Raw genomic sequence first — 21,551 nt, forward strand, 5'->3', positions numbered from 1 at the left:
GGTGTGCCTACTAGATAAGAGGTATCCAGTGATATTACTAATATTTATATGATATATGATATATAGGTATATATGTTCCCTTAACCAATCTCTCCCTTCAATAGGTTTTACAGTTTGCCACGTAGAATGATGTCATGAGGTATAAAGCATTTGTATAATCGAAACCTAAGTGTGGGTGTGTGGACTACAGTTTGTTGTTCGCTAGTTGCCCAACTTTATTTGAGCTGACAATAATGTAGTACTTTGCCATATTCTTTGAGTCGGTTCGTTTATTTGGGTCTGAGATCAATATTAGTAATTCCTTCGAGCACATGAGACACTCCAAGGTGCTAGAACACAGTGGGCCTCATTACGAGGTTGAAGGTAGCCTTGCTGGTTTTACCGGAAAGGTTACCTCCAAACTCGCATCCAGGTCCGGCACCTGCGAATGGGCAATTACCGGGCTATTCCGGCCCAGCCGGACCCGGTAATTGCCCTTTCGTGGGTGCCGGGCCCAGTACATCCCCATTCCCATTTGAGCCCCATAGGGCTCATTGGGAATTGGGAGGGTGGTAGCACCGGTACCATTTCATGTTCTGCTCGCGGGTGCTGGTACAGCCACCAGGTCAGACCTGGTGGCTGCAAGGGCACCCACGAGCAGAACTCCTAGTATGGTGGTATAGTAGCAACGGTGCCGGTAGTGATATCGGCGCCGTTGTTGCCTTACCGCCATACTTGTAATGAGGCCCAGTGTGTTTTCATTGAACATGTTTTGTCATCATTTGTTGCTCTAGCTTTCAAACAATTAATGAAAAATGACATGACAAAACAAATTAACAGTCTGCAATTAATCTCCACTCTTCCTTCTCATCAGGTACCTTCAGGCTCCAGCCACAGCAGCCTTGATGGCAGCCCAGACCACATGCATATTACAACCCCAACATGACACTTCAGCAGTTTTCCTGAAAGTGTCCAATCAGAGCTTTAAACGAGGATTGTCCAACTTCAGACCTCGAGGGCTGGAAACATGTCAGCTTTTCAGGATATTGCTCATTAATATTCATGAGATACATTTGCATACAACGAGTCTAAATGTATGCAAATGTATCTCATGAATATTAATAGGGATGTCCCAAAAAGCTCTCAGATTTGCGACCTTCAAGGCCTGGAGTTGGACAACCGTGCTTTAAACTAATACCCCATAACAATGTTCTGTCTAACCCTGGTCCATTATTTCAAGTTTAATAATCATAATAATAATATGTTTTTATCTTGTGCTTCATGACGGGTATCTCTCTCCCCTCTAAGAGCTGCAATAAGTGTTATTATTACCCACAAATGTATGATAATGTAATAAGTGCAAAGTGGTCTTTTAAGGCTCGGAAATCTGTGTGGCCTTGTGGCGTGTAGCTTTGCCAAAAGGAAATAGGGGTTGTTTGTAAGGTTGAGGCAGGTAATAAACGTGTAGCATTGATGAGTGCGGCCCTAAACTACCAGAGTCCTTAGTGTTGGTATAGTTGTATGTGGTTTGTGGCATTGACACCTGGATATGTGTTCCACCTAGGAGGGAAAACTCAAGATCTACTAGATGACGGCGCTGGGAGACTGGGAGAGTCGCTGACAGAGCACAGTATCTGATAGAGCTGAAGATGTAGCAGGCTGTGTGATGAGCGCTGCACTGTTCCTCAAGTTTCCTTTGGTTGAGATGCTGTTGCAATCATGCATCGGCCTTGTGTTTTATAGTCCTTGTGTGTTTGTAAAGGTGCTAGTAGTTTAAAAGTTTGGGGAAAGGGAGGTGGTTTGGGGCTCCTCGGGGGTCCGATTAGAGTTTTAGGGTTATACTGAATTGGTGGAGTTCTAGCTGTGTTGTTATCCATCTAGTTGAGGTGTTACTGTTCGGAGTTCCTTTTTTTGATGATTGTGGGGTGGTATCATTGTCTAATGTGTGATAGTCAGAACAGGTTGAGGATACTGATCTCACTGGGTTCTAATCTCCAGGGTTTTCTTATTTTAAGGGTTGTGGCAAGACCAATTGCACATGTCAGTTAGGCTGACCAGAATGTGTCAGTCTCCTTTTTCTCCTGTTGCGAGTGTAGTGCTCTGATCAGTCTTTGTGTCCAGAGTTGTCATGGTTGTTATGTTGTTATAATCTGAGTATTCCATCCTTTACGAGTTGCAGGACCATGCTGGCTCACCTGCATGTTTCTGGTGAGTCCTACAGCCTCTGCCTTGAGTGACTAGAGGTTGAAAGTTCTACCCGGTCTGGTTTTCAGAGGGTGCCATGCTAGGTTGTTTTTTGTCATCTAGTGAGCAGCCATGTTTTGTGAGATTTTCTGAAGACTATGTGAGCATCCTCTATGTGCTGTTGCCTAGTCCCATAGTTTGGTTGCTAGGAAAGGGAAGTTGGATCTTCAAAGTGCTCAATTGATCAATGCCTGAGGGATAAAGGGCCTAGGCAGCCCAGCCAGAATTTAAATGTGTGACTGCAGTTTGCAAACAGATGAGAGAGATGAGTGCTTAATTAGTCTGAAATCATGCGGTCAGACATACGTGTTGGTTTGAAACAATCTGTCCATACTTCTCCTGCACTACAATCCCTATACCTGCTCCTGAACAAAGGGTCAAGTTTCAAACTTTAGGCTTGACTCATTCTCGGGAAATACAGGGTTAAAGGTGTAGAAGGGCTATCTGCATGGAAAAAACACTTTGACAAATACTGAAATTACAATAGAGGTGGGTGAGGAGCGTGAGGTCAGCAGGCATGGAGGGAGAGCGAGCGAGAAGGGGAAGGTTTAGGTATATTTTATCATTTCTGTACCTATTTTGTATTAGTACTTGGCAGGTGGGTGTGGTAGCCTCTCAGCCAATGAGGAGGCTCAGAATAGGGGAATTACCAGACGACAATCCCCCCACTCCGAGTTGCCTTATGGCTGGAGGCTGCGATCTTCCCCCACCAGGGAATGAGGTAAGTGCTCATCCCCCCCGCCCCGTCCGCCCCTCCACAAATACCCCCTTCTGTCCACTTACCTGTTTTTCTACTCTGCTTCGGGAGCAGACGCGCTGGAAACACTTCTGTCTCAAGCGCGTCCGCTCCCGATCTGTGACGTGCCATGGAAAGGAAGATGAGACTACACATAGCTCCTTCTCTTTCGTATTGCAGCAATTTTTTTGGTTTGCATTTTTTCCTTTTTTTGTATTTTTTATCAGCCGCCATGGAAAGTGAGAAGTGACTACATGAAGTCCCTTCTCCCTTTCCATGACGGCCATTTTATTTGTTTACTTTTTTATTGTTTTCAATGGTTTCCATGGAAAGGGAAAACAGTCTTTGTTTTCTCTTCCCAGGACCGTTTTTTAAACTTTATTTTTCTGTTCTGAAACACCAGAGTTTTTTAGGAACAGAAAAAAAATGCTTTTAGTACCCCGCTTTTACTACTAATAGCAATTAGCCCCTTGCAGGGGGGGCATTACCACTTCAGGTAATGCCCCGGGGCCTTTGTTAAGGCCCATGCTTTGCTCGGCCTTGTAACTAGGGGCCCCTGGGCATTACCTGAAGTGGTGATGGCCCCCCTGCAAGGCGCCTATTGCTTAATTAGAGAAGTTTTCACTTCTACTGCCCATGCACGCATGACGCCTGTGCTGCTCTAAACCTATTTTTCTGGCGGGGCCCTTAATGGGGAGTTTTTGCAATAATCCGGCAGTATGCAGCAATGAATATAATGTTTTCTTAGCCGGGGTCGCTTAAACCCACAGACTATCTGTAAAGGTTCTAACTCGCTTTTTATATTTTATTGATTGTTATAACATATTTGTAGTTGTGTGTCAGCGGGCGATGGGGAGGTTCAAATAGAGTGACCCACATAGCTACGTGTCAAAGAGACACCCTTTTTTCCAGCCCCATTTTAGTCCTGGAAATATCTCAACACTGTGGAGGAATGGCAAGGAGACCACTGGTCTAACCCACTGCCGGGTCTGTGCACAGTGCATGCTGATATGCATGCAGAAAGCTCTTGAGATATGTCTTGTAAGGGCTGGAATGTTAAGCTCCTTACTTTCACTACACTTCATTCGGTATTGTTATACAGTAGTTGTAGTTTTAGGCTATAAACCTAGGTTTATAAGTACCAGAATGCAATGTGATGATGAGAGAGGGTTTATCCTCTCACACCCGACATGCTCTTATTTGAGATGTCTTTGATCTTCCTGGTGGGTTATGCATGTGACCGTCCCTTACACTCAGTCATGGATTGTTGGAGACATGCAGCTTACTGCTCTGCATGATGTGCACACAAGCAAGACACATCATTCCTTAAATGAGTTGACATATTCACTCAGCAAGAGTCAACATGATTATTACTACAACAGGCATCACTCTTGGCTACGTTTAAATATAATGTAGTTAGAGGTATAGTTTATCATAAGAGACATTACTCCCAGCTCAACTTCAAATAATATGCAGTCAAAAACAGTCAGTTTAACAGAAGAAATATCACTCATAGCTCAGTTTCAAATGATAGTCAAAGATTTCACCCGTTGGTCTCAAGTACAGATGGGAAAGAGGGCCACTGCCCCCTTACTTCTTTAGCAATGGCAGCAGGAACCTCACTTTGTCCCTGTAGAGATGCTTAGAGAGTTCTGTTTCTGGCTCTGCATCCTAAATGAGACTGTGGCCAGTGTCCGCCTGGCTGGAGATGAAACGCCATTGGACATCTGCTCATCGTACACAAACTGTGCAGTTCATAATGCAGAATCAGAGGGTTCCGCCGTGTCCAATGTTGGATTCTTTGAATCAGTGTCACAGACATATTTGTAAAATATAAAACCAGTTGTCATTTTTATGTTTCCAAAAGGCTCTTTGCTTTTATGCAAAGCAGCCAGCAACCCGCTATGGGGCTACCTTTCCCCCTATCCTTTATCATGGGTGATTTATTTACAAAATAATGATGATTTAGGAACTGCTTGAATTGTTTATAGACGAGTTCGAGCTTGACTTCTTTACAGATGGTAATTTATTTACAAACCGGGCCAGAGAGATATGTTTACAATATTCATACTGATGCCAACAAGACCACCAATGGACATACTAATTGACCTAAAATACACGTTTCCAGGTTCTTGTGATGTATTGTTTAGGTCAGGCTGCGCTCCCGGTAGGCCACGCCCATCACTTAGGCCACATCCCTCGATTTCACATTCTCCTTAAAGCACTGGTAAACGGCAATGTTCTGTTTGCAAGAGAAGGGCATTTTTTTCCTATGTAGCTGAGATCTTGTCCTTCAGCAGTTAGGGGGTCTCCACCAGGAAACCACAGACGTTGAGAACCTGGCAATGCGTCGGCACTGATTTCTCTGGCTTATTATACACAACTAGACCCTTGAGCAGGTCGATAGAAAATTCCACACCACCCATAGCTTCCCTCTTGTCTGGACAGAGAGAGCAAAGAGAACGAGAGGAGGAATATACATCAGAAAGCCAGAGTTGGGAGGGGATAGAATGTGAGTGACACATTTAAATGAATATTTGCGCCATAAATCGGGAAACCGGGTTCGTGCAGGCAGAAATCCTCCAGGAATCTGGGCCAAGTGAAGATTGAAACACAGAGGGAGACACCAAGACTACGGGGGGAAGGGAGGCAGCTATTTACAATCAAAGGGAAACTGAATGAGAAAAAAGATGGGGCTGCAAGACGACACCTAATGTGGGTGGGGTGTTCTCTGACAAGGGGTGGGAGTTTGATGTGCCTAGAAACCTAAGGCACACCTCACTGATGAAGCCCAGTGAGGCCGAAACATGTGCAGAGTTGCTTGAGGTTTCGGGTGGTATCAAGCATGATTTGCATATGTCTTTTCCCTCTTCTGTAATAGCAGGACAGGTCAAAAAATGATCGACTGGAGGGTTGCCCAGAGCAATGCCAGCGGTTATAATTCGTCCAAAACCTTTTATATATCGCCCTTCAGTTTTGTAGATGCAAGAAGAGGGACACGTGTCAAGATAGGAGGTGGATAAAGATCCAATGGCTGAGACAACAAGAGGGAAGACACGCGAGGGAGAGAGACAGAGAAACTCGCAGAGAGCTGCACATAGAGCCATAGACAGAAAATGGAATTGTGGGTGAGATCAAATGGATGGGGATAGTGGGAAAAGGAGATATAACAGGGGTGCGATTATGAGAGTGACAGGGCCTGAAGGAGAGAAGCATAGATAATGATGGAGAAGTGAGATACCAGAGGATATATGTTATGGTATGTTAGCAAAACTTCTCAAGCGCGGCTATGACCCAAGGGTATCTTGGCGCTATAGATTCCAAAGCCAGCAAGGAGATAATCGCCAGAGAAAAAACAAAATGTAGGGCAACCGAGATGATTAGCTAAAGAGATACATTTTTAGTGCTTTCCGAAAAGTCAAGATATAAAAGGTCAGAGATGGAGAGAAGGGGGGGTGAGGGAATGAGATGCAGTGACAGAGAAAGGAGAGCTATGGCCAGAGACATGGAGATAAGGGTGGGAAGAAAGGGCTGTAGGAGAGGGATGGAGAAATAGGAGGACACAAAAGAAAGATAGAGGTTAAGACCTTCTGAATGTCACGCAGTGAAAGGGGTATGACATGAAAGAAACTATAATAATAAGGATAAGGTGTCAGGGAAATGGGAGATGGAAAATGCAAGGGAAGGGGAAGGTACTGTACAGGAAGAAAAGAAGGAAGGTCATAAGGTTGAGGCTAGTGAGGAACAGTAAAATGAGAAAGAGAACAGCAGTAGGGCAGAAAAATACAGTGATCAGAAAAAATATAAGAAGGAGAGGGGTAGAGGGAGCAGGAGTGCGCCAGCAAAGAGAAGAGTGAGCAGAGAAAACAGCAAGGGAGTGAACAGAAGAAGCAAAATGTGAGTAGACAGAGGCAAGAAAGGGACGCTGAATGCAGAAAACAATCAGAGGGGGACAGAGAAGGAAAGTGGCCTGATTAAATAGAGGAGGGCTGTGTGAGGAATTCAACCATCCGTACGGTGGGTGTGCATTTGCCTGGGCTTTTTTGAAATTTTAAATTAAATTGAATGATGGTAGATCAATCTCCGGAAAATGCGTGGGTCTAATCTGCACATATTTTCCTATGCTCACTGCATGACATGCACATAAACCTGTGTTCTCTGGGTGGAAACAGCCTACAGGTGCAGTCCCTCCTGTTATATTTATTTGGGATCTGACAGGAGGAGTATGCATCACCACAAGGAGGAAGGCCAAACTTTCCCCGTGCCTGGCCTTCCTTCACCGATGGAAGATGGAAGGCAGACTGTACCTAATGATAAGTACTTCCTCCTGCCTCTGGTGAAGTCTCTTCAGATCTGCCAAAAGAGGGGTTCAACCATCTTTTAAAGTCAAATGGGCCACAGTGATTGGTGCAGGCTGAGCCTACCTTAATGAACCAATCCGGGGTCCCCACCATCAGTAATTATCATTAGGTACAGTCTGCCTTCCATCTAACATCGGTGAAGGAAGGCCAGGACCTCCAAGAGGGAAGTAAGATCCCACCCCTAAACATCTCTCATGGAACAGAGGGATATACTGCATCAAGAGGACCTTCCAGCAGTTCCAGAACAGGTACCTAGCCAGCACACAACATGCCCTGCTAGGCTCTGCAGCAAGCTTCCTAGGTGGGAGGTGCAGAGAGTTTCTGAATCCTAAACCAAGGATAAGGCAGATGTCTGCAACACACTCCTCCATTGTGGGCTGTCTGCATCAAAGGATGACATGAGCCCAGTGAAGAAGCTGGGAGCAGTGCCTCGAGAAGCATCTACCGACGTCCACCTTAAAGGACATTTTTGAGCCAGTCGAGCCCCTCGAGCTGCAACTGATTGTAATGCTGACTGTTGCTATGCTGCAGTCGATTAAAACTGTCCAAGACGTCACCACCAGTGCTTCCGACCCAGCAGCCAGCACGGAGACAATGATTCTTGACCCTGAGCCGCCTTGTTGGCCATCCTGCAGCAGTCCGTCCAGCCTTGCTGGCCGAACTGGTTTCCATCTGATACTCGCAGATGTCACCCATCTTGAATTCTGTCGCAGAAGGTGCAAAGCACCGTGAAACCGGCTCGTCCCTATCGAGCACCAAGACCTCCTTCAAGCACCAGGTACTTTGTGGTTCTGTCCCCCCTGGTCCTTCTCCAATGGGCCCTAGTGACATTTCACAACGCATTGCCCCATTTGTGCTAAAAGGAAGTATATAGGCGCGTTATAAATGCCATATAATATTTCATATCATATCCTTGAACTGTTGCGATTATTTGCTATCCTGGCTACCCTTCTGTCAGTATCCAGAATGCATCCCTTTTCCCTCTTTGAAAATGTCCACTGCTTTCCTGTATAGGGTGGGTTATATTTCGTAGAGTTGCTAGAAATGTCTGTTGTGATAATAATACATATTTGTATACAACCTTGACTGGATAGTCCCTTTTATCATTGGTTAATTGTATTTTTGCTGTGTGACAACTAACCGACGATCCACAACCTTTTGGAGATAAGCCTAGCGTTCCGTCCACGTTACCAAAATTGGACAAAGGGGTTTATAATGTGCTTTTTTCCAATCTGCGTGGATCCCTTCTGGTGTACTAGAGGTGTGAGAATAATTGGCCGCTTAGAAACTGATATTCATCCGTGGACCCCTGGTGCCCTGGAAGTTGATTCATCCCAGGTGGGCAGAAGAGGAGTGGACAAAGAAACCAACAATGTGCTGGTTCGAGGACCAGCACATTGAGTGAAGGAGGGAGTAATAAAGGTGGATTTGACATAAGGCAAGTGAGTGAAATAGGAAATAGAAGTGGAGTTGACAGAGGACAAATAAATAGCCTGGACAGCAGACAACGAGGCGACATAACAGAGGGAACCGAATGTGTGTGAAGAGAAGGACAGGCTGAAAGAGGAGAACTGGCAGAGGAAAGGGAAATGGAATAGACTGGGAAATAGTAGAAACGTCATCAAGGGGTGACAGAAGTGCAGAAACGAAAAAACAGAGGGTTGGACAGAGGAGAGAAGGAGAGCGGGCAAGAAGAAAGAAAGGGAAAACCAAACCTGAACAAGCTAAGTGGAGAGTGCCATCTTGGACCCTTATAAGATCCATGAAAAACAATGTATACAGTAAAGCTGCTTTTAGGAAGTTCATCTTATTATTAAACCGCCCATGATTGTGACAATGCAGATATAACCTGCAGTCATTAGTATGATGTCAACGTAAACCAATGATAGCCAAAACACATGTCCATGCCCCCTTAATCATACATTCACGATATCTTGTTGATTCCAATTTACTCCCGAGAAGGTAACATGAAAAGCGAAGCAGAAACTATTCTCAGGCCGCCTGTGGGAGAGTTCAGTCAGGGGCAAAGCAATAAAGTGATAACGCGAATTCTCCACATTTGATAAAGACATGACAAGCCATTTTAAAATGGTAATACTCGCCTCTCTTCAGCATCCCCTCGATTTATTTTCAGTCCACAGCCCCATCCTCTTCCCTCCCTTTTCTCCCCTTGCACTACAATGCCTGCAAGCGGCCGGAACCGCAGCATTATCGGAACAGACTCGGGTACATTGGAAAATCAAAAACCCTGAAATGTATGCTGCCGGGGGCACACACGCCTAACGTGCTCATAAACCCATCCAACCCCCCACCATTGGCCAAGGGGTTGCACACACTCGCTAAACGAGGGGCGAACAAAAGGTGGGGGCGGGGGCTGGAAGACAGACAGCAATAGGAAGCTGAGAGAGAAACTGGGAGTAAACGAGCTGAAGGGCAATGCTTTAAGTGGGCCGGGGCTGGAAGTCTCCAGGAAATGCTCCTGAGGCGGGGCCCTGCCGGGGCCCACCTCCGACTAGCCCCAGCCATTCTGACACCTGAGGCAGCCCGTGTAGCGGCTGCACGGTTGCACGAGCTGCCTGCAGGTGTCAGCACTTCGGTTTAGAAGAAAAGAAAAGGCATTTTTTTCTAAACCGAAGTGTGGACACCTGCAAGCAACAGGTGCAACCGCTACACGGGCTGCCTGATGGCTCTGTTCTCTGAAACAGGAGGAGGGCTGGAATGCCCATCCCTCCTTTTATTTCTGAGTAAATAGCCATCGCCCAGCATGAAGCCCCTGGGCTCCTCGCGCTAGTTGATGGCTATTTACTCACTGAGGGGGAAACAGGGGATACAGCAATAAGCAATACGACAATTACGGGCTGGCAGCGAGGGGGAGAGAAAAGTGAAGCTGCTGGTGAAAGGGAAACGGAGAGACCGGGAACAGTGAGAGGTGGAAAAGACAGGAAGTCTGGGCAAGTCAGAGATGAGAGAGTGGGTGTCGGAGGTCAAGGACAGTGGAAGCAGTGCTTAATTTGTAAAAAAATAAAATAAGTGCCAGGGCCCAAATATTTTCTAGCACTACTGTGACACTGCTTGTGGGCAGTTCCCCACCACTAATGCCCCCACCCGTAGCTGCTCCCCACCATGTCGACATGTTTGTGGTTACACCACAGCTCGCACCTGCTCATTGTGACTGATGGATGCACTGACTGTCACCACTTCATTATTATAGTGAGTCTGAAACAATAAGTGCTGTGGCCCAAAAACAAGTGCCAGGGCTGAGCCCTGGCAAACACCCCCACCAATTAAGCACTGCAGTGGAGGGCAGTGGCTGAGGAGAAATGGGACTAGAGCTGGATGTGAGTGGCGACCAGAGGTCGAAGCGGGTTGAACTAAAGGTTATGACATTCCTCAAATCCACCAGCGTTCCCTAAGGTTTGGTCACCCCGAGCCCAATTCCTGGATGGCAGGCTGAGGGCAGGCTTGTGTTTCGCTGGCCCTTTACTGGGGACATGAACTTGAGCCTTGCTTGGACTGCTCTAATGTCGCATCCCGCTAAGCTGTCTTGCAGGCTCTGCCTTGCTTTTGCTTATTTCAGTCACCTGCTGGGGACAGACCACCCCTTCCTGAGCTTCCACATAGCCCTGCACTCGCTTTAATCACCGTTTATCTCCTGTGTTTAAGCATGATTAACATGACATTGCTGCAGACACACCTTTGCGTGCAGGTAATGTGCGGAGGCTGCTATAGTCCAGGGCATGTCATTTAAATTGTGCGAATCGTGGGTGGTTGGAAAGGGGAGGGTGTATGAAGCTACATGCTCCATTTCTTTCAATCTCTTTGCTTCAGTCTTGATAGTACAGTTATAAAGCACAGGGTTGGGGGTTTTGGGGCGTGCAGGGATGGCAGGACCCAGGTATGGGGTTTGTACTGGGGCAGAGTGAGGGAGGGAAGGTGGGTACGTGGTCACTGGGGATAGAAGGTGTCTGAGGGTGAGTAGAGGGGAACATAGTTCCACTACTTTGTTGTACACTTGAACCCCTGGGCATGACAAAGCCAAGAGTAGGTCAGAGGGCGAGGAGTGGCTGAGATACAGGGCCCGGGACATAGAGGTGAGATGCGGAGGGAAGTTGGGTGAAAGCGAAACGGGGGAAGAATGAGATTGGACTGGGCCTGGGCAGTGGGAGAGGTGGAAGGGAGAGACGGACTGGAGAAGATGCCCTTTGGAGGGCAGAAATGCAGAGAAAGAATGAGAGGTAGAGATGGAAGGTGAACTATGAGAGATAGAGTGGTGAAGGGAGTACCACGGTTGAAGGGAAGTAAAGGAGGAAGTGGGGATGTAGGTGAGAGAAGAAGGTAGAGGTGAGTAGGACAGTTGGAGAGGTAGGAGGGGACAGATTGGGAGAGTTGAAGGGCACGGAGTTAGAGGGTTGGTGAGAAGGAGAGTGGAAGACGCCAAGATAAGAGGACAGAAGCAGAGATGCTGGGTAAAGGAGGCGAGGAAGCAGTGATAGGCATGCCGGGAGGGATATGGCTGCAAGGAGGAGGAAATAGAAGTAGACATTGGGGTGAAAGGGAGAATGGGGTAGCCATCCGGGTTATACAACGAAAACTGAGGTGAGCGACACGCAAGAAGGAGTCATTCAAGGAGGAGAGAGGTAGTGAAGGAGGTGAGAGGGGGCGAGGAGATGACGGGCAGGGCTGGCAGCTAGCCAATAAGAGTGTGGCAAGCTAGATGATGAGAGGATGAGAAAGATCGAAGTGAAGGTCCCTTTAGGATATAGTAGACGCAGCTTTTCATCCTTTTTTCATGAACACCAATAGCGTTCACTGAGGGGTGTAAGACATAGCTCAGTGTGTAACACATCCTTGTAAGAGAAGCTTCCAGTACCTGTAAATTATATACGTATTTACATTAGACTACTTTTATTGGTCTTTGCAACACATTGCAAGCTTAGTGTGTTGTCAGTGTTTGCGATCCTGCATATTTTCACCACATCAACAACTGAAAGATGATCCAAGTGTACAGGAGATGATCGTGTGATCATGTGTTGCGCATGATACAACACCCACTACTGCCTGTAAAAGACATATTGATCCGTTTGGCGAATAGATCGAGGAATTAGGTTATTTATGATAGGTTATTTATAACGTGCTTAATACCCAGAGGTTTCTAAGCGCGGACCCGGGGATCGAACGTGTGGTGCTCTGTGTCGTCTTGCTTCTAATGCGAGCACCTTGCTCCTGACCTATCCTCCGGAGACAAAACTCCTGTGTGACTCGCAATTGGCTTATGACGTAAGGTAGAGGGTGCTTTATTCCATGTTTGATTATTTTTGAGCGGAAGATGGAGGAATATGGGAGAGAAAAGTAAGAGATTGGGTCAGTGAAGGGGCAGGCTTTGAATTGTGGAGGGAGAACATGGCCAGGGAACAACTGGATCTACGCTATATTAACGAAGCCGACAACAACGCGCCTCGACACCGCACGGCTTTTTATTACACAAATGTTGTATTTATTTGTCCCCTGCTTCCATTTAATGGAAGTGAAGGACACCCCTGCAAACCCTGAATCCCATAACGCCGAACTAGGGGAGTTGGCGTCACCCGGCAACCCATGCTCCCCGTGTTCGGCATTATGGTATTCGCAGTGTTTGTCCATGCTTAACGGTCATTCCGTATTTTGTCTCGCTTTTTTCAGGCAACACCGGCACAAATCTATTCTCCACTTTAGATGTTTGTAACCAGACCATACCAAGTTAGCACATTTTGCACAGCGCCTTGATTCGCCGCGATGCGGCCTCGTGGATGAAGAATGGCACAGTGTCTCTTTAATGGATGAAGCTGCAATAGCAAACTGTCTCCCTGGCGCTAATAGGCATTTGCATTTATATAGTGGGTTGCGTCGCGCGCTTCGGGAAGCACTTTACAGTCATCAGGAGCGGCGTCCCCTCTGGAGTGGAATGAGCCAGACATTATTTCCCTTTTTGCTCCATTACTCCACATTACACCACAGTGGGGCGGCACGCGGGGAATTTAGGCAAACGCCACATTTAGTTCTCGACGCCTTGCAAATGAAGTGATCGCTACTGGGCCGTATAGGAAGGCCGCTCTTGATGCAGCATCAACAAGTACCCCCTCTTTTTTCAGTGTGTCGTATCTATAGTTCGTTATATCTGTAGCTCTTTGAGGGGATACTTCAGGGCGCAGGAACTAGACACATCATCAGGGGACAGTAAAAGAGTGCAAAAGTAGACACACATTCTTTTATTGGTGATATCTTTGGGCTTTCTGTTGCATTACTTCAACCCCCTCCACCAGCATAGTCTACACAGGTGTGATGGCGTTATTGTGCCAATATACGCTAGCATAAGGGCGCGCCGGCACCTATCATCTAGGACTTTAGCATTCTTCACAGGGAATACAAATCCAGGCCCAGGCCTGTAAAAGAAACTCCTATGTACAGATTGCACCATCTTAGTTTTGTATGCGGTAGGCGGTTCAAGAGGCAATGTAAAGTTCCAAAGTCAAAAGTCAAAGATCAGGAGTCTCCCTAGTTGAAATTATTTTCATTTCAGAAAACACGACTATGAACCTTTACAGTGCAACAGACCTCATCTCAATGCCGGTAGGGAAGGCAGAACCTTTCCTGTTGGAGTAAATGGCCAATGGATCGAGTCAGTGCCACCGTGATGCCCACTCTGCCTCAGGGGAGGCCGGTCCTGCAGCACCATGTACTTAATAGGGAAATTCAGCACCACTGTGTGAAACTGTTATTGACTGCTCTCTTCACCAAGAGAAGAGACAGCATCCCGGGAAAGGCAGCTACTTTCCCAGCTGCATCCTCTGAGCCCGGGAGGAGACACCCATACTGACACTTATGCTCCAACTTCATGTGAAAGAAATCCTAGCCACCCGCGTCCCTGGAAAAACCAGAAGGGCATCCGGTGGAGCAATGTCTTCCAAGCGATCAACCTGTACTTTCTGAAAGAAGAAAAAAACGACAGACCCCACAATGAGAACTTTAGACTTTTGGCAACTTTGGTTGAGCTTTCATAAATCAATGCATAGACCTAAGAAGTGTCACTTCGGCACCTGCAGGTGAACGGCCCCGCCTGGAGACAGACTCGAGGGTCAACTAAGAAACGCTTGAAAGAGGATACAGTTGTGGAAGAGAAGAGGGGTATCCCCCTGGACTTTGTCCAGAAAACTGTGCGAGCGGTTTGCCTACATTCACTTCGCCAGACATGTACTTCTTTATTTATTTATTTCTTCATGCCTTTACTTCGGATGCATCTTCACATCGTCATGGTGGCAATGATAGATTAAGGTTAGGGTTGGAGTCAAGGGGCGACGTGGGGGGTAATATGAGGTAAAGACATCGCCTTAGCTAGCTACATCCTGCTACCACAGCAGGAGATGTCCTTACTAACACGTCTTGTTCCAACCTATTGGCAAGCCCTTGATATCCAAGTCCCTGGAAGAGACCAAGGTGATTCTGAGGGGTTAGAGGGGTATTCCTAGCAGTCAGTTGTTCTATACTTGTTCCTTTGGAAAAAATAATAATAATAATAATTTGTATAAACTACAACCCCGAAAAGGGAACCTCAGAGGTTTGAAACTCTGGCTGAACGTTCATCACTTAGATTCCTGCAGGTGAACAGGGTCCTCTAACATATATTTAATGTGGACCCTTCCACGGGGATCCACAGTACCCAGACCTCCACCACACATTGGAGAGAGTCAGTGCAAGTTAGAAATAACCACCCCCAGCTCTCCCAGTTGGTTCGTTCCCCTCCACGCGACCAGATTTGACATTTTGTCTCACCTGTATACTTCTAAACGTCACAGTTGCGATTATTATATGTCTTCAACTTTCAGATATGACTGCAAGGTTTTATCTTAAAGTGCTTGGGTCTCAATTGATTTTAGCCCATAACCTGACATTTCGCATCCTACTTGGACAAATCTTAATACATACGAATTGTAAGCGTTTATGAAGTTTAAAGTATATTCCAAATATGTTTTTAGTCATGTTCATGATTTTGTTATGTTGTTTTGTAATTGATTATAATGTTTTGTGCTTGGTGGATTTTCATCCTTTTTGGAGGAAACTTGAAAAATATGTTGGATCTAAAATCCTGTATACGATTCTTTGAATTTGGGTGCTAGGGCCCTGCTAATTGTTTCTTCATTGTGTTCATCTGAGATGCTTGCATATTATGCCTCCATCGCACATGGGCGATGCTTAAGGGTCGACTTTTAAAGCAGCGCGAATGCAATTTTATTGCCCCTCCAACACACCTTATGAAGAAGTTATTTGCCCTTGTTCAGCTACTAAAAGCATGAAGAAGGGTTTAATTTCAAAGCACTGTTTCTCTATTTGTGCCGGATTCCATACAGCTAGATTTTGTGGAAGGGTAATAATTGTATTTTCGCTGTTTTGCAACTAACCAACGATCCACGACCTTGAGAAAGGCCTGCTGTTCCATCCACGTTACCAACATTGGACGAGGAGGTTTATAATTTGCTTGTGTTTCCAATCTGTTTGGATCCCTTCTGGTGTATAGAGTTGAGCGTCTGAGTGATGGTTTAGAAACCGATATTTATCCCAGGCCCACTGGTGCCCCGGACCTTGATTTGTCACACCCGCACATGGCCACACTGTCTGATCTTGGGAGAAATCACTTTATGATTTGTTATCATACGGGTACTTGGAGACTGGTTAAAAGGTGGTATGCAATATTTAAAGAACTGTGAATATGCTCTCTGGTGCATTGGTAAGTTTCTGCGTAAAGGAGAGTTGATAGCAGCCTATCTGGTGCACTGAGCAAAACCAGCTGCCAGAGATTAATAATATATATGAAACCTCCAATGGTACAAAGAGATGGAGATGTGCTTAAATCAATTTCTCCAAGTCGGATCCTGAAGAGCAGAACCCAATTTATGTTTTCTGGATATCCACAAAAAGACAATTGAATACATGGATTCTAAAGTGGAGTTATGTATATAGTGGTCATCCAGAAAACCTGGTGTGGTTGCAGCTTTCAACGACAGGACTTGTAGACCCCTGGGTAAAAGCTCTGTGGCTGTTTGCACATAGCACATAGTCTCGGGAGGATAGATCAGGGGCAACATGCTCTCCTTGGAAGCAAGACAACACAGAACAATACAGGTTTGATCCCTGGGTCCATGCTTAGAAACCTCTGGGTACTAAGTGTGTTATAAATAACCAATTAAAATAAATAAAAAATAAATAGCAGGTTGAGCCTGAGGCATGGGCATTCTGTGCGGCTGACCAGGGCCATGCGGTTATAGGGCATCCCACAGGCACCAGCTGCCTTCCTCCATCATATTAAGAAATAATGTTTTCACAAGGGGCTGTGCTGCCTACATGTTTGAGGCTCCCTTTTTGTTTGTCGAGTGAGGCAATGTGTCCCCTCTCATTAGGGTGACCAGATTTTGAAAATTAAAAAAAAACGGGACAGGTCAAAAACATGTAGTACTAGCACCCCAAGCACTTTCAATCTCCCCCCTGCCTCCAACTCCATCACACCCCCCTTCTGTGGCATCCCCTCCCCATGAGATCATTCTTTAAAATAAATATTTCCAGCACTTCTCATATATATTAACTGTAGGGTTGTAAGATTCTACGTCACCAGAGTGCTTTGAGGAGCGTTTGCTTTGATAGCCGTTATTGGCTTTGCTATGTTCAGTGGTGCAATACGTAGATGCATGTGGTGATGGACAAACAGGTGGGAGGTTCAAGGCTACTCTGGGGTGTCTACCAATGGTGATGCTGGGAAATCGGTTGCTATGTAAACATGTCAGCTTGAATTGTTGCATTTCTGCAGCGGCCATTCTCCCTTTCCCAAAACTAGGACGTTTACTTTAAATTTAAATAACACTTGGGACAGGGGAAGGGGGTCCTAATTCCGGGACGGTCCCGGTAAAACCCCGACGTCTGGTTACCCTGCCTCTCAAACTCCTGCTGCAACGCTCTCAAGACAAATACCCCTCATCGGGTCACCAGATGCTGCTGGCACTTAAGTATTACTTTCTTTCTTCAAGCAGAGCATTTAAAGTAGGAGTGATGGCCCATTTAAGACATTTTGTTGGACAAGACGTTCTTAACGTTTCAGTGTTAAGAAATGCAAAGGTGCATTTTTATTTTGAAAGCACACTCAAAACACCTAAATCTATGCCCTCCTCCAAGACAATAAAACACATCACATATAACCGTTTAAAACTATCTGCCTTAATTTCTCATGTTCGAGTGCCCTGAGGCCTACGGGCATGTTGGCACTATATAAAAACCCATTCGAATAGAATAGAACATACAAAAAGTGTTTATTTTAGGCAGAATGTAACATTTTTCTCAAATTATTTATGAAGCATGCCTTTATCAAACATTGAAAAACAAGCAGGTAACCTTTTCACCCATTACCTTTTGTTATGAGTCTTTAAGTCTTGAAAGTAAATTTGCAAAATCCACAGGCCATTTATTGCCTTCTACTGAATGGCATTCTGTTATTTGTAGTCTTCAATTCAATGGGGTAAGTAATGCCACAATTGTAAACATTTGCATAGCATATTTCTCTGAGAATTAATATATTTGCGTGAGTACTTTACTATGGTTTGTATACTTTTCAAGTTATCTTCATAAAACAGAGTATTTTTGTAAGCCAAACGTGGAGGTGAGAAAGGAAGGGGTGAGAGGTCAAGTGAGACTTCACTATATGCCCAGGATGTGGCAGGATAGGTTACAGTCCAGGAGGTTGGAGGGATTATTTTCTCTGGTTCTGGCCCTGTGCTGATTTTCAGGGCCCAAGCCTAGGATACATGTGGGTGGACAGCAACCCCTGTTGAGTATTTTGAGGCCAGCACTAACACAATGGGCCTCATTACCACCCTGGTGGTAGTCGTGCCCTTATTAAGGGCACGTCTGCCGCCGGTAATAATGTTTTGCCGGGCCGAGAAACGGGCAATAACCGGGTCATGCCGACCTTGGCGGACCCAGTAATTGCCCTTTTCTGGGCCCCGGTAAAAATGAATCCCCATTCCCATTGAGCCCTATAGGGCTCAATGGGAATGGGGAGGATGCTCAATGGGAATGGGGAGGATGCTAACAACCGGCCCGTTAATGACGGGCTCGTTGTTAGCATCCTGGTCTGCTAATGGGTACCGCTAAGGACACCTGGTCTGAGCAGGCGTTCCTTAGCGGGACCCGCTGCAGACGTCGTAATAGGGCGGCCCGGAATGAACGTTGTTTCTACATTCACTTCGCCAGACATGTACTTCTTTATTTATTGCTTGCTCAAGTGTTCGGCTACTAGAATTTCATCCCACGTTGTCTTGTTTCCAGTGCAGACGTTTACCCACAAGACTACATCAAAGTGTCATTAAAGCACACGTACCCGGTTTGGATCTTGTTTGCCTTTGAATATATCATTATAAATGGTTGGGTTTAAAAGGTGGGCATCTTTAATAGTTTGCCAGCATATTTACAGGAAATTTGCCTCTCTCCAATTATTTTTCCAGATTGATTAATTTTTTGGAAAGGGAAATGCTAATTTGTCCTGTGCACTTAATTCTAAGGGGAAGGGTCAATTGAACCAAATTTGTATATTTCACTTTAAAATGTTCTTTTACTGTGCATTATAATAATGGGTGTCAGCTTTCTATTTTCTCTATGGGGCAGGGATTCCCACACTGAGTGGCGCGAGTGAGCTTTGCCCATCCCCAAATGGAAAACACATTTTGCAGCACATTTTGTTGCAGGAATAAGAAAAATGCCATATGATTTACAGGAACGTCTAAACATATATTATCTCAGCAACAGTCACCTAACAAGCTGAGTTGTCTTTGCAGCATTCTGCTATAGGATCCCTTGCTAGTACCGCAAAACAGATTTGGCCTGCCCACCCCCTGCAAGAGTCAGATTGTACATTAATGAGGCTCTCTTCACATTTTGAAGTGAGCAGCACTTGCTAATTTTGCAAGATGCATGCTAACACGTCACCAAGCCTGAACCCAGTAGGAGAGGATACAGAAACCCTGCCTCAACCAGTGATGTAGATGAGCATGGCAAGGGGAATGGTGCAACTACACCCTCTGCCCCCATGTACTTTGCGCCCAAGCATATATTATTGCCCTCCCACTTTGTTTAGGACTTGAGCCCTGTTAATTTTGTTAACATTTGAAGACCTACAAAATTGCTTAGATTGAATGGATTGTGTCGTACCATGTATTCCTCATTTTATGATAATGTCTCTCCAGCTTCAGCTGCTTTGGATTTTTTGACAGAGGGCACTTTGTGCAGTCTTGTCGAGCCGATGTTCCACGAGGGCCTCTGTACGACAGTTGGCGTCATCAGTAGTATAAGTAGCGCACGCAGCACCCGTTGGCTTCAGTTCCGGTTTTCCGATCTAATGCTTCGAGAGAATTACAGCGCGCTTCGGTTCTTCTGTGAATCACTAGTTATTTTTGAAAGAAAATGTTTTCTTTGTCGGCACCATCAACGCCTAAATTGGGCTTCAAGTAATGCTAAGACTGTGGATCGAAGATGTCGATCACCGACCCCCACCGCGTATGCCTGTGGTGCCTTGGTTTTGGGCATCGTAACTCTGACTGTGGCTCCTGTAAAGGGATGCCCCGAAAAGGCTCTCAGGGAGCGTAAAGGTAAATTGGCGGTCAGAAGGTTGCCTTTGAAGCCACCTTCGAAGAGTTCATAAAGACTGATGAGTCGAGGGACTCCTATTGAAATAAATAAAAACAGTCAAGATCGAGGAGTCGATCACGCCTTTCTTCATCGTCTTCTTCACAGAAAGCCAAGAAACAGCCTTGTAGGTCGCCTTCGACCTCCAGTGATTCCTCAGCTGAGTGGGATTCATTTCGTACCGAGATGCTAAAAATCTGCGGCCTCAACATACTCGAAGGACAAGCAGAAAGCCCATGCCTCTGTCGATCAACAAAAAGACATCAAAGGGAAGTCGAAGACTAAATCGTCAAAACCGAGCATTAAGCCAGTGCTACATCGAGAAAGATCTCGATCCGATGAGAAATCGTTGGGGGCTTTGATGAGTGAGAAACCTAGCCCATCGAGGGTTCCATCGAAGAAGCATGAGAAATCGACTACCTCGACACCTTCGCTGACTCTGTCGGTGTCAGAGCCATCGACACCAAAATTGAAGTCGATGCCGACCAAGACGATCATGTCTTTGAAGTAATTGTCGACAGCTATGTTGAAATTGTCGAAGCCAATGTTGGTACAGTAAAAGATTTATAAACATTTACCTAAAAAATACTTTTTGAAGTCATTATCAGCTATATATGAGGAAGACCATCCTTCTGATGATAACACACCTACTTTTGGGCTACAATTCTGCACCCCTAATGTGCCGGAAGAGCTAATCTCTGATGAGTCCAGATTAAGGGATTTATATGACATCCTTCAGTCAGCCAGTGGGTTAGATACCTCTCCTGAGTTATAGTTTGGCAAACCAGACCCAACAGGACATGCTGACTTCTCATATGGAAGGCTAATGTGTAAGGTAGATATGACATACATATTGGACCAGGGTCCCCAGAAGGATCCAATAACACTCTTCCACACTGCATTTCAGAAAAGGGTCTCTACAAATTGGGAGACACCATAAACTGTGGCTGCAGTAAATAAACATTTTGAAAAAAAATACAGAACATCCAGCAGTGACCCAGAGCATCTAACTAAACACCCAACACCAGAATGTTTGGTGGTCCAGGCTGTTACGTCTATCAAGCAGTCAGCATATCCATCTATCCCTCCTGATAGGGATGATAATAGAGTGGATGCCTGGGTGATTTTTTTTTTTTTACGGCTGGCAGTATAGCATCAAAATGAACTAATGTGACTTGTACTTTGTCAAGATTTATGTTTACCCTGTGGGGCTGTATAGCCATGGTGGCTGACCATATCCCGGATGGGGAGGAAAGAAATGGCTTACTGGCAATCATCAAGGATGGTAAGGAGGCAATAGGTGAATGTCTCCAGTCAGGTCTGTATACTGCAGACAGCATCAGCAGATCCATGGCGGCTAGCACAGTGTTGTGCAGATTTGCATGGTTGTGGAAGTCTGGGTTTGCACCAGATGTGCAGGCTAGACTACTCAACATGCAATTTGACGGCTCAAGGCAAGTTGGCAGCAAGGCGGATGAGAGTTTGGAGAAGCTGCAGACCTTCAAAGCGGCTGATAAATCCCTTAGTGCCGCCAT

General features: G+C 45.7%; 1 protein-coding gene across 6 annotated transcripts in view; it reads right to left on the bottom strand.

Moving 5' to 3' along the window:
- The window catches only part of ELFN1 (extracellular leucine rich repeat and fibronectin type III domain containing 1), a 1,469,111-nt gene that overhangs the window by 537,282 nt on the left and 910,278 nt on the right, over nucleotides 1–21,551 (bottom strand). The gene's annotated exons all lie outside the window — the stretch shown is intronic.

This window comes from Ambystoma mexicanum, chromosome 2q (genome assembly GCF_040938575.1).
Source record: "Ambystoma mexicanum isolate Mex_15411 chromosome 2q, UKY_AmexF1_1, whole genome shotgun sequence".
In the NCBI taxonomy this organism is placed as follows: domain Eukaryota; kingdom Metazoa; phylum Chordata; class Amphibia; order Caudata; family Ambystomatidae; genus Ambystoma; species Ambystoma mexicanum.